Source organism: Marmota marmota, unplaced genomic scaffold (assembly GCF_001458135.2).
Source record: "Marmota marmota marmota unplaced genomic scaffold, marMar, whole genome shotgun sequence".
Taxonomy (NCBI): Eukaryota; Metazoa; Chordata; class Mammalia; order Rodentia; family Sciuridae; genus Marmota; species Marmota marmota.
This window is the reverse complement of record NW_025999990.1, coordinates 22,687,909-22,698,301: the sequence shown is the minus strand read 5'-3', so window position 1 is coordinate 22,698,301 and position 10,393 is coordinate 22,687,909. Positions and strand designations below refer to the sequence as shown.

Genomic DNA, 10,393 nt, shown 5'->3' with positions numbered 1-10,393 from the left:
TATATATATATATATATATATTTGTGTATGTACATTTAGTCTCTATATCAGTTCTTACCACAGAGCTCCTAAAACCCTTCTTATTTCCTGAGCAACATTGTATCAGGTGCAATTTTGCTTTAACATATGGTCCTCAACCTTGAGTCTGAACACAAAGCTCTTAATCCCTGGGAATATCCTAGGTGGTAGCAATGTATTTGGTTCCAATGATGTGACTGTTAATAAGCACCTAAATGAGGCTAGTCAGCGGAAAAACCAAGCCATGGTTGGAACTTTCAGCACTATGACTTCCATTCACAAGGAAGTGGAGGGGGCCTAGCAATTGAGTTAAAACATTGGTCATGTTCACATGATTAAAAAAAAAATCCTTGAACTATAAAATCTGATGAACACATCGGGGTGATATGCCCAGAGTGGTCATGGAAGCTTGCACCACCTCACTGGGCTCCATGGTATTCATGATCTTCGTGTTTTGTTTACAGTTTAAGGAACTTGGCTTCACCTTTCTACATTCTTTCTTGTTTTTGTTGTAACCTTGGTTGTACACCATGTTTGAATTTGAAAATTTCTACACTGTTTTCAGTTTCATGATAGTTATTTCTGGCTTACCCAAAACACAGGTGTCTGCAGATGAAGGTAAAGAACTTTCCAGTGGCCCTCTGCCAGCCGTGGTTGTTGTTAGAGTCATGCCAATAGGACAAATTCTACTCATCATGTACCTGCAGGAAATGCCCAGTGTGCAGGGGTTTCTTTTGGAAATATTTTGATCGTTGGGGTATTTTGACCCTCCTGGGACATCACTGATGTCGGTGGATAGAGATAAAGGACACAAAACAATGCAGGGGATGCCTCCTATCCAGACCAGGTAGGAAAATGATAAGTATTTTGGCTATACTGCTGCCTTCTGCCTTGACTTGTGGCTCCTTCTCAAGCTGCTGGTTTTCTACCTTGCTGCACTGATGGATCTTCGAGATGAATTAAAATCTGACTAAAATTCTGCTGCTTTATGTTGGCAAAGAACCAATGCTGTGCCTGGTAGAATAGGAAAGGACTGAAGCTTGCTGGAACCAGTTGAAGGCAAGATCTTCAGGGAGAGAGTGTAGCCCTCTAGCTCAGATCTATTGAAGCCTAAGAACAGATGGGTGGCCATTACCTTACTCTATTTCTGGCCCATCAATGAGTACTGGATATCTTCCCACTTGTAACCCACAGACAACATTAATTCATCTTCCTGGGGGACCTTGTTGTCAGTGCCAACATCACTTTTATGAAGTCAGCTTTGCCAACAGTCTTGAGGAACCAACTGTTGCGAAAATTCATCTCCTGCTCAGCAGTAAGAGTTGAGAAGCCAAGCCATGAGTTGGACTTATTGATGACCTCAGAGGAAAGATGTCCCATGGTCAGCTTAAGATTGGGAAAAGCTGGAGGTAATCTGGTCCAAATCACAAGAAAATTTGAACCAAAATCCACCTGAGGGGCATATCATTACAATAGTGTCCAAAGAAATACCAGACAAAAAAATGTTAAAAACCCCAAATATTAACAAACTAATAAAAAGAAAGAAAATGGGAAAAATAATGAAGAAAAAGATGAGAAAAAATATAATAATATGAATAAAAACGTGATGAAAAAGAAAAGAGAAAAGACAAAATTAGAAAAGATTAAAAATGAAAGAATAAAGATATTTGGCTGCTCAGGAAAAAAATCTATAATTAAAAATGAGGAAAAGAAAAAAAATAAAAAACATAAAGTAATAAAAAGGATAGAGAAAATTTAGAAGAAGGAAGGAAGGAAAGAAAGAAAGAAAGAGAGAGAGAGAGAAAGAAAGAACAAAAGAAAGAAAGAAAGAAAGAAAGAAAGAAAGAAAGAAAGAAAGAAAGAAAGAAAGAAAGAAAGAAAGAAAGAAAGAAAGAAAGAAAGAAAAAAGGTAACCAAACATTAGGGTTGAAAAGAACACCAACTAATTTTGGTCCAAGTTCCTCAAGTCATCAAAAACCAGCTTCCTATGCCAGAAGGACCAAAAGCCCATGATTACCCGGGGTCTTTCATAAGTGCTTGGGATTCCATAACAGTCACTTCTTTACAGGACAGAGGCAGAAATGGGCCTCTCATTGTTGGGACTGATATACAGGGGTTTCATCATTTTCTGGTTTTAAGAACCTTTATAAAAAAAAGGGGAAAATGGATTCCAAAGAGCTTTTATTTTGTTATAGTGATTCATATTTACCTTGCTAGAAATCGAAACCTGGATGATACTTTAAAAAGAAAAATGATCTGGAAATGTGGTAGCTATTTAGTAGAGAGAGAGGTCTGTATAGGCTAAAAAAAAATCTGAGAAAACTTATTGAAAGAATTGGGAGTCCAGACAGGTCTTGAAGAACGAATGGGTAAAATTGGATTTGGCAAAATAAGTACAAACCACTGTCTTGGGAAGAGGTAGATTGAGAGCAGAAAATGCATTCTTATGAAAGAAAATTTTTGCTTCTTGAAACATGGAGTGGGGCTGGAGAGTAACACAAGATGGGGTTGAAAAAGTGACTCGAAGTTCAATTAGAAACTAAGAATGTGTTCCTCTCACTAAAGTATACTTAGAAATGCCATTTGCCCAATTTTAGAGTCAGTTTAGGATATAGGTTGAGTGTACCCATCTTAAAGCCACATTGTCTAGGTTCACACATTGTCTAGGTAACACAGCTCGTAGCTTGTGTTAACTTTAAACAAGTCACTTGACTTTTCTATTTATTGTATCTAAGAACAGATAACAGTAAGAGTGACCATATAAAGTGGTTGTAAATAATATACATCTATAACAATGCTAGAACCTCATAAGCACTTGATAAAATTTGGTTAATATCATTAATTCAGTAGTCCTTCTCTTATGCACTATTTGCTTTCTGCTCTTTAAGTTACCTGTGATCACAGGGCACAGTGATGAATGCCTGTAATCCCAACAGCTCTGGAGTTTAAGACAGGATGATCATGAGTTCAAAGCCAGCCTCAGCAACAGCGAAGCACTAAGCAACTCAGTGAGACCCTGTCTTTAAATAAAATACAAAATAGGGCTGGGGATGTGGCTCAGTGATTGAGTATCCCTGAGTTCAATCCCCAGTACCCCTCCACCAAAAAAACAAAAAAATTCTTGTTGTTAACCACAATCTAAGAGTATTTAATGGAAAATTCAAGAAGCAAATAATTTATAAATTTTAAACAACTTTATATAATGCAGTATTATCATTCTTCTATTTTATTATTAGTTACTATTACTAATATCTTCATGTAACTAATACATAAATTAAGCTTTATCTTAAGTATGTGTAGGAAAAATATATTATGCATAGGAAAAACACATTATATACAGAATTCAATACTGCCCAAGTTTTCAGACATCCACTGAGGGTCTTGGAAGGTAGACCCCTTGGATAAGCGGGGACTAGTATATTGTGCAGTAGAAGAAAAACTTGCAGGAGAATGGCCACTTTGCCCTCCGGATGGTACTCTTCATTCTTCTGGAGTTTATTGTCAACTAAAGCATTCTGTATTTCTTCACATAACTCACTATGTCATGTTTGTTTACTGGGCCAATTATCTCCATAGCTAAATAATTCTACCCATGTTAATTGTAAAATACCCTAGACTGCAGCCTTTTAAGATTTATTTTACTATATATATTTAAAGCTGAAATTCACAAGTATTCACTACGTGCTCAGCATTGTTCCTTTTGTATTTCACATTTCAAAAAGCTCACAAGTTGCAAGAATGAATAATTCCATTGGATCTAGGAACTCAAGGCTTTACAAGTAGCCAAAATGCTCTATGGTATCTGAAAACATAAGGAGCAGAGACAGCAGTGGTAACTGTTTGCAGACTCTTATTTTCTAGCATCTGGCTCATAGGCTGGACAGTCAGAAGAACTTAGCTACTCAACATCTTCATTTTAGGGATGAGTAAACAGGTCCATGAACTTACCTAGTGTCTTTCAAGTCAAATGCTTTTTCCATTTTCCTGATTCGCTGCTGTGTTATATATTTGAGATCTTACTTATAAAGATGGTCTTAGCTGGTATTTGGAGATAACAGCACTTTAATGTGTTCAATAAAGCTTCCATTAAAATAACTGGTCTCAAGGGCTCCTAGAACCCTGAACAGCATCATATTAGCCTCTTTCTTCTTCCTACTGACTCTTTAGTCTTTATCTATTCCCTCCTTTCTCCAGATATTCTCCACTTGAACCTCATTACCGCCTCACCCATTTTGCCCCTGGATTTTGAATATTTACTCTGAAATTTAAGACTCATGTATGTTTACTGGAAGATAATCTTTAAGAAAAATAACATGAATACATAATTTACTAGATATTTTGAAAAGTCATGCTAAGATTGCAAAAAGCTTTGGAAATAGTTATTTAATTCATAATCCCTCCCAAACTGATTTTAGAAAAATGTCTTTCTAGTGACTGATGATTATTAGGATCATCCTAATAATAAAATAAATAACTTTTTTTTAATCCTTCCTGACTATACCAAAAATGTAATTCTTCCTAAAGGTTATCCAACAATTATTTTAGTAACTTTCAAATGTAAGACTAAAAAAATCTGGAAAGACTACCAGGAATTGATCTAGAAATCTCAGCCCCACCTGGAGGAGGTTCATACAGTAATTTTTTCTAGGTTGAGGAAGGGGATCTCTCTCAGCTTATATGACTCAAACACCAGAGGATATAAAGGTAATTTGTGGGTAATGAGGAAGAAAGAGAATTAAAAATGAAAGGAAGCATGTCCATAAAGAACATGTTGACTTGGCCACCATAGGGTCCCTTGCTCACTCTCAATCCTGCAGGAGCTTTGGGAAAATCTCATGAGTTGCACTCCAAATCATCTTAGAGATGATAAAAGGGGACTTTCAGTTTGTGCATGCCAAGTTCCTACAAGCATGTTCTAGTGTAGGTAAAAGGCCAGGGCAGGAAAGCAGAGGCATAGAGGCATACAGCATGGCCCAAGAAGGAACACCCGCATGAAGCAGGCTCATCAATGCCTGCTGGACCCTGTAGCAAAGACTCAGTCAGCATTGATACCAAGAAGCTTTCGAGTAGAGCCCAGGAAGAGCGTGGCATAGAAGCTCAGAGACCATTCAGCTGAACCTGGTCTTTTTATGGGTAAAGAAACCATAGGCCCAAACCATAGGACTTATAGGTATGAGTGATGGCAACAGAGCTGCATTGGTAGAGATACTCCTACATCAGTAGTATCTGCTGCGTCTTTTCTTCTGCTTGCAAAACAATAAAAACCGTGTTAACTCTGATCTTTTTGAATTTAAGTTTTTTAAACAAAATTTGCAATGCCTCTAGAGGTAAAGCAGAATTCTGTTATGAATCTGTTAACAGATAGTGCACAGAGGCCCTAACCTGAACTGTGAAGCAAAGTGCTGAAACCTCAGATCCTCTCATGGAAATGACTTCTGACAACTGCACATTAAACCGAGGGCCTGAGTTTTGGAGGCAGACTGCAAGCCTTCAACTTATGGCTCTACTTTTCTTTTACATGGGTAGTACCTAGATCAAATCAAATCACTGCTATAAGTTTCAGATCCCTCCCTTATGAAACCCAAAACACTGATGCAAGGATTAAATGAACTATCGTAGGTCAAATGTGTGAGACCATGTACAGAAAGATTTCACAAACATAGTTATGAAAAAGCTACAAGCAACATGACCAGCTAAGACAAAAATTTCAATCAGTGTCAATTATCTTACAAATCTATGGGAGTTTCTTCATAATATGAGTTTTATATACACTTTCCCTCTACATCAGGTCCTTTGAACTGTTACATTCATTAAAGTAACTGAAGAATTACCATCTGATCATACTTTTTACAGACCCTATTTTATGATGCATTTTTTCTTTGCCTTCAACCTAGAATGCCCTCTGATTTCTTTTTGTCTACAGGCATTTAAATCTTGCCTGTTTGTGTTTCATCAAAATGATCTCTTTCTCACGGAATGGCTAGATCTCATTGGCCTGGCCTACAACTGGGACATGCAGATTCATGTGCCTGAATGAGCTGAGTTGTGAGCAGCTCCTTAAGCACTGTAGCTTTGGATAACCCCAGTTTAGTCAGTGGAGGAGAAGAACAAACCATCCTTTCCACAAACCTTCACTGATCTCCTACCCATACTAACCACTAAAAGACACTCTGGGGACATAGTACTGAACAAGGAAAACCTACTCTTTGACTTTATGACACTTACTATAGACTAGTGGGGTAGACAATCAATGATTGTAGTAAAACATATCTATTTTCCTACAGTGTTAAGTGCAAAGAAGAAAGAAGCATAGTGTTAGTGTTATATAATAGAAAACTGGGAACAAGGAAATGGTGAGGATTTCGACTTGTTCAGGAAAGTCAGTGGATGTGAGATCTGAAACATGATGGCAAGATGGCCAGATGTGTATGTAGGAAGGAATAAGAAAGAAAGCAGAGCTCAGATAGAAAATCAGCATATTTAGATGATGCTATGGAAGTAAAAGAACTTGTTCTAAGGAGCAGATAGAGAAAACCTAGAGGAATTCAGTGTGAGTACACAGAAAACAAAGAAAATTTGGGCCCATTTTATAAGGTCCTTAATGATTTAAACAGCAGCTCCAATAGTATATTTCTAATATAGTGTACCAATTCCACTATTATATGCAATATATCAATATTTTACTTCAATGTACTATGACCAACCATGGATAGATGACAAATAGCCAAATGTCAGAATCTAGGTGGAGTACCTCCCAAGAATTGTTAATCATAACAGGCATATTAATAATTCCTTCTTCTTTTAAGTCTGAAGTTTATACATGTATGTAACTTCAAGTTTCTAGTTAATACCTCAAGTATATATAGAGATAATAGATGGAATTATGTACAAACATATACATTTATGTTTGACTTAGAAAATGGAAACTTTAAGATTTAAAGGAAATTTATCTTTTAAAGCACATATGAGTGTATTCTATTTAAGAACTCATTTAATAAAAAAAATTATAGAAAATTTGCACACCTCTTATAATTAAGAAAGACAAGGCTTACAGATGAACACACATTTTGTCAGTGGCCAATGTCAAGCGAAAAGCAAGACATCAAGGATCCTCAACCATTATTTATTCTGCTACCCTAAAAAAATGTGGAAACTTGCTGATCCCTGGCACTCTGAATGACTGTCCCAGAATGCTGTAGTCTTGGAGTGCAGAACCTATAGATTTTATCACCTAAATTCCTTGTATGTTTCCTAGGACAACGGTTCTTATGTACACACACACACACACACACTCCAGAATATCTGTACACTTAGCATACCAAGAGTAGCAAAGTAAATAGAGAGCTTCATGAAAATCTTTGCTCTAATGTGATCAAAACCTTTCTCTTTCTCTAGGAAAGCATAACAAAATCCGTATCAGTGAGTGTTGTTATTACATGAATGACCTTGAATCCACTCTAATATATTCCAATAGTTAATGATAAAGCATGGACCCTGTTATGACTGGCAAGTTTCATGTGCTACCCCCTCACAACAGGTAACAGTGCACTGGTCTGTCCTGCAAGCTCAGTTGATAACTTTTACTTTAAAGACTGCTATTCATGTTTTCTTTTATCCCCCTCTTCAGTTACCTTGCTTTCTTCTCTTTCATATCCAACCTCTGCAGAAGATTCCATCTCTTAAGTTTTGTGTTCTGATTATTATGAGAAAAAGGAAGATTCAGATGTTTTTGTTTCTCTCTTAGAAACAGACATACGGACACCAGCTATACAGACTGAGGGAAGTAAGTTGCCCAAGGTCTGGGAAAAGTGTGAATCTTTTCTGTCCAGTCATGCACAAACACAGACACACAGACACACACACACAGACACAGACACACACACACACACACACACACACGGGTGGGGGGAGAGAGAGAAAGAGAGAGAGAGAGGGATTGAGATTAATACTGGCTAAATAAACTCATTGCCTACCCACCTTTCTGATAAGGAAGTCCATTCAGATAAATCATTTAAGCACTGAAAAAGGTGAGCTAGGGGACAGACAGTCAAAAGAAGGCTATTTTAAGGGTTGGTTTAATTTATGAGGTTTATTTGTATCCTGTATCGTTCAGCAGGAAACCTTGTAAATGATGTTTGCATGCACTAAACTGTGATAACTGAACTGATGAGTTAAAGACTTGACTGAACATTTAATGTTGCTTATTAAATAATTATGATGAGATTTGATGAATGGCTCTGATTCCCTGAACTTCCAACTGAGATTTTCAGCATGAGTTTCATTAGACAGACATGGATGGAGCCTGCTGTAACCCAGCTGCAAATGAGCTTGCAAAACATTTGAACTAGAAACCTTCAAGTGTGAATAATTCGACTGTCTTGGTCTATCTTTCTCAGTCCCCAAACTTGTGTTTCATTTTCATTTGATGATCAAGTGGAGGCAAATTATTCTATGTCTATGGGGCTTTCTAAAATATTACTTTGAGATATTTTTATATGTACTTAATGAAAAATTAATCTGTATTCCTTATGAAAGGAAAAAAAAACATTTCACTTAAAATTAAAAGTCTTATTCTGATATGTCAATCTCCTTCCTTTAGGATACTAGAGTGATATATGTCCAATGCAGAAGAGAGACGTTGAAGAGAAACACTACAATTTATTGGAGCCAGTGAACTTGTTCAGCATATGTGTCAAGTTTAAATGTTGTTAATGACATAGCCCTCCACGTTTGAAACACTTCGATGCATTAGTAAAAATTTTATTAGACCATCCAACAATATAATTTCAAATGAGAAGTCTTGAAAACCAGGGATGTTTACTCTATATTTTGAACCTTTTAAATATGTGTTATATTATTGTGGAAAACTCAGTGAATGAATCTACTGACAATTTGCATTTGTGTTTTCATTATTGATGATTTTTATAATGATCATGCTGAAAGTCTACTCCACAGTCGAAAGGAAAGTGGTCTGCAGTGCTGATCCAAGATCCCTAAAATTTGAGAGAGGTAGGCTACATTCAGGAAGGCGGTGGAAGACAGCAGATGAAAGTATGGGACCTAGAATTCCACTACCTGTGTTGGAATCTCAACTCTCCCTCCACCAGCTGATAAAAGAAGTGCTGGTCTGGCATCCAAGGATAATTGAGTCTTAGTTATGAATTTAAAGTGGCAAATATATACCTGAAAAATTATTGAGATTTTTAGGCCTCTGTTGTCTTAATTGAAAATGAAGCTATGAGCCCTAATCATGCTTGTATTCGAAATTATTTGATTAGAAATTATTTCATAATTTACCGAGTAGTTCTCCAGATTTAATATCATTTCCAATTACCTAAGGATATTCAATGGATCTATAAAAAGTGATATTCTGACAAAGCGAGTTTAAAATATTTTAACACAAAATCTCAATATACAAGATTTGCTTACAATTTGCTGGGCTTCTAGTGGCTTAGACATAGCAATCTGCCTTATCATGAATCCCTGACTCATAAATAAAAAATGGGCAAAGTATCTAAATTAAATTTCTTTTTATGTTAATTCAAAACTAGTTTGGAACCCTTCCATCAATGACAGAGAAGCACTGGAGGCCGTAGATCACAAGTGACAGTGTCTCCAGATATGATCATGGCTTGGTCCTGATGTTGTTCAGCCATTCATCCTTGAACCTGTCCCTGCTGAGACTTTCTTTTCCAGCATTAATTTCCACTAGTACTAGTGAAGAAAGAGAACAGAGAAGAGGCAAGGCTGACATTCAGTAATGCAACAGAGAATAGGGGTGCAACAACTTTTGCTCAGGTGTTTGACTTATTAGAGAATCTGAAAAGGTAAAAACCAGAATGCATTGCCTTGCCAAAGTGTATCCCCACAATAATTATTTCACTAAAAGTCTTTATTGAGATAGTCTTACTTTTATGTTAGTTTTAAGATAGTCTTATTAACTGTACTAATCAACTTACATAGTGGTCTTATCTATGGATTCTATAAATAAAATAAGAAATAAAAAATTTGAGATGCATAGGAATTCTTCCCCAGAGAGTACCAGACCTGGCATTCCCGGTGGCACTGGGGGACAGCAGTTAATGCACAAATTCCTGCAATACATAGTGAGCAAGTAAAATAGCCTCATTTATTGGCCTGTCATCTTGTATCTTCTAATGTCCATTTCCATCTTTTCTCCACTCTTTTTAGTCCCTGGATTAAGGAGCAAATTCAGAAGTTAAAACATAGGGATTCAAATTTAGCTCTTTCCACTATTCTAGGATCAAAGCTATACAAAGCTATATCCTTACAAACCTTCCTAATCTACTTCACATTTGTTCTTAGCTGAAAAGTTATTCTCTCCAAAACCATGCCCTTAATTTTTTTTTTTTTT

The 10,393-nt window shown here is 36.6% G+C and overlaps 1 long non-coding RNA gene across 1 annotated transcript; it reads left to right on the top strand.

Annotated features, from left to right (window-relative positions):
• Positions 1-663: 663 nt before the first annotated feature.
• Positions 664-8,915, top strand: LOC125617787. The gene is made up of 2 exons (XR_007348903.1): positions 664-865; positions 8,618-8,915. It is a non-coding gene; the product is annotated as an uncharacterized LOC125617787 (long non-coding RNA).
• Positions 8,916-10,393: the final 1,478 nt, after the last annotated feature.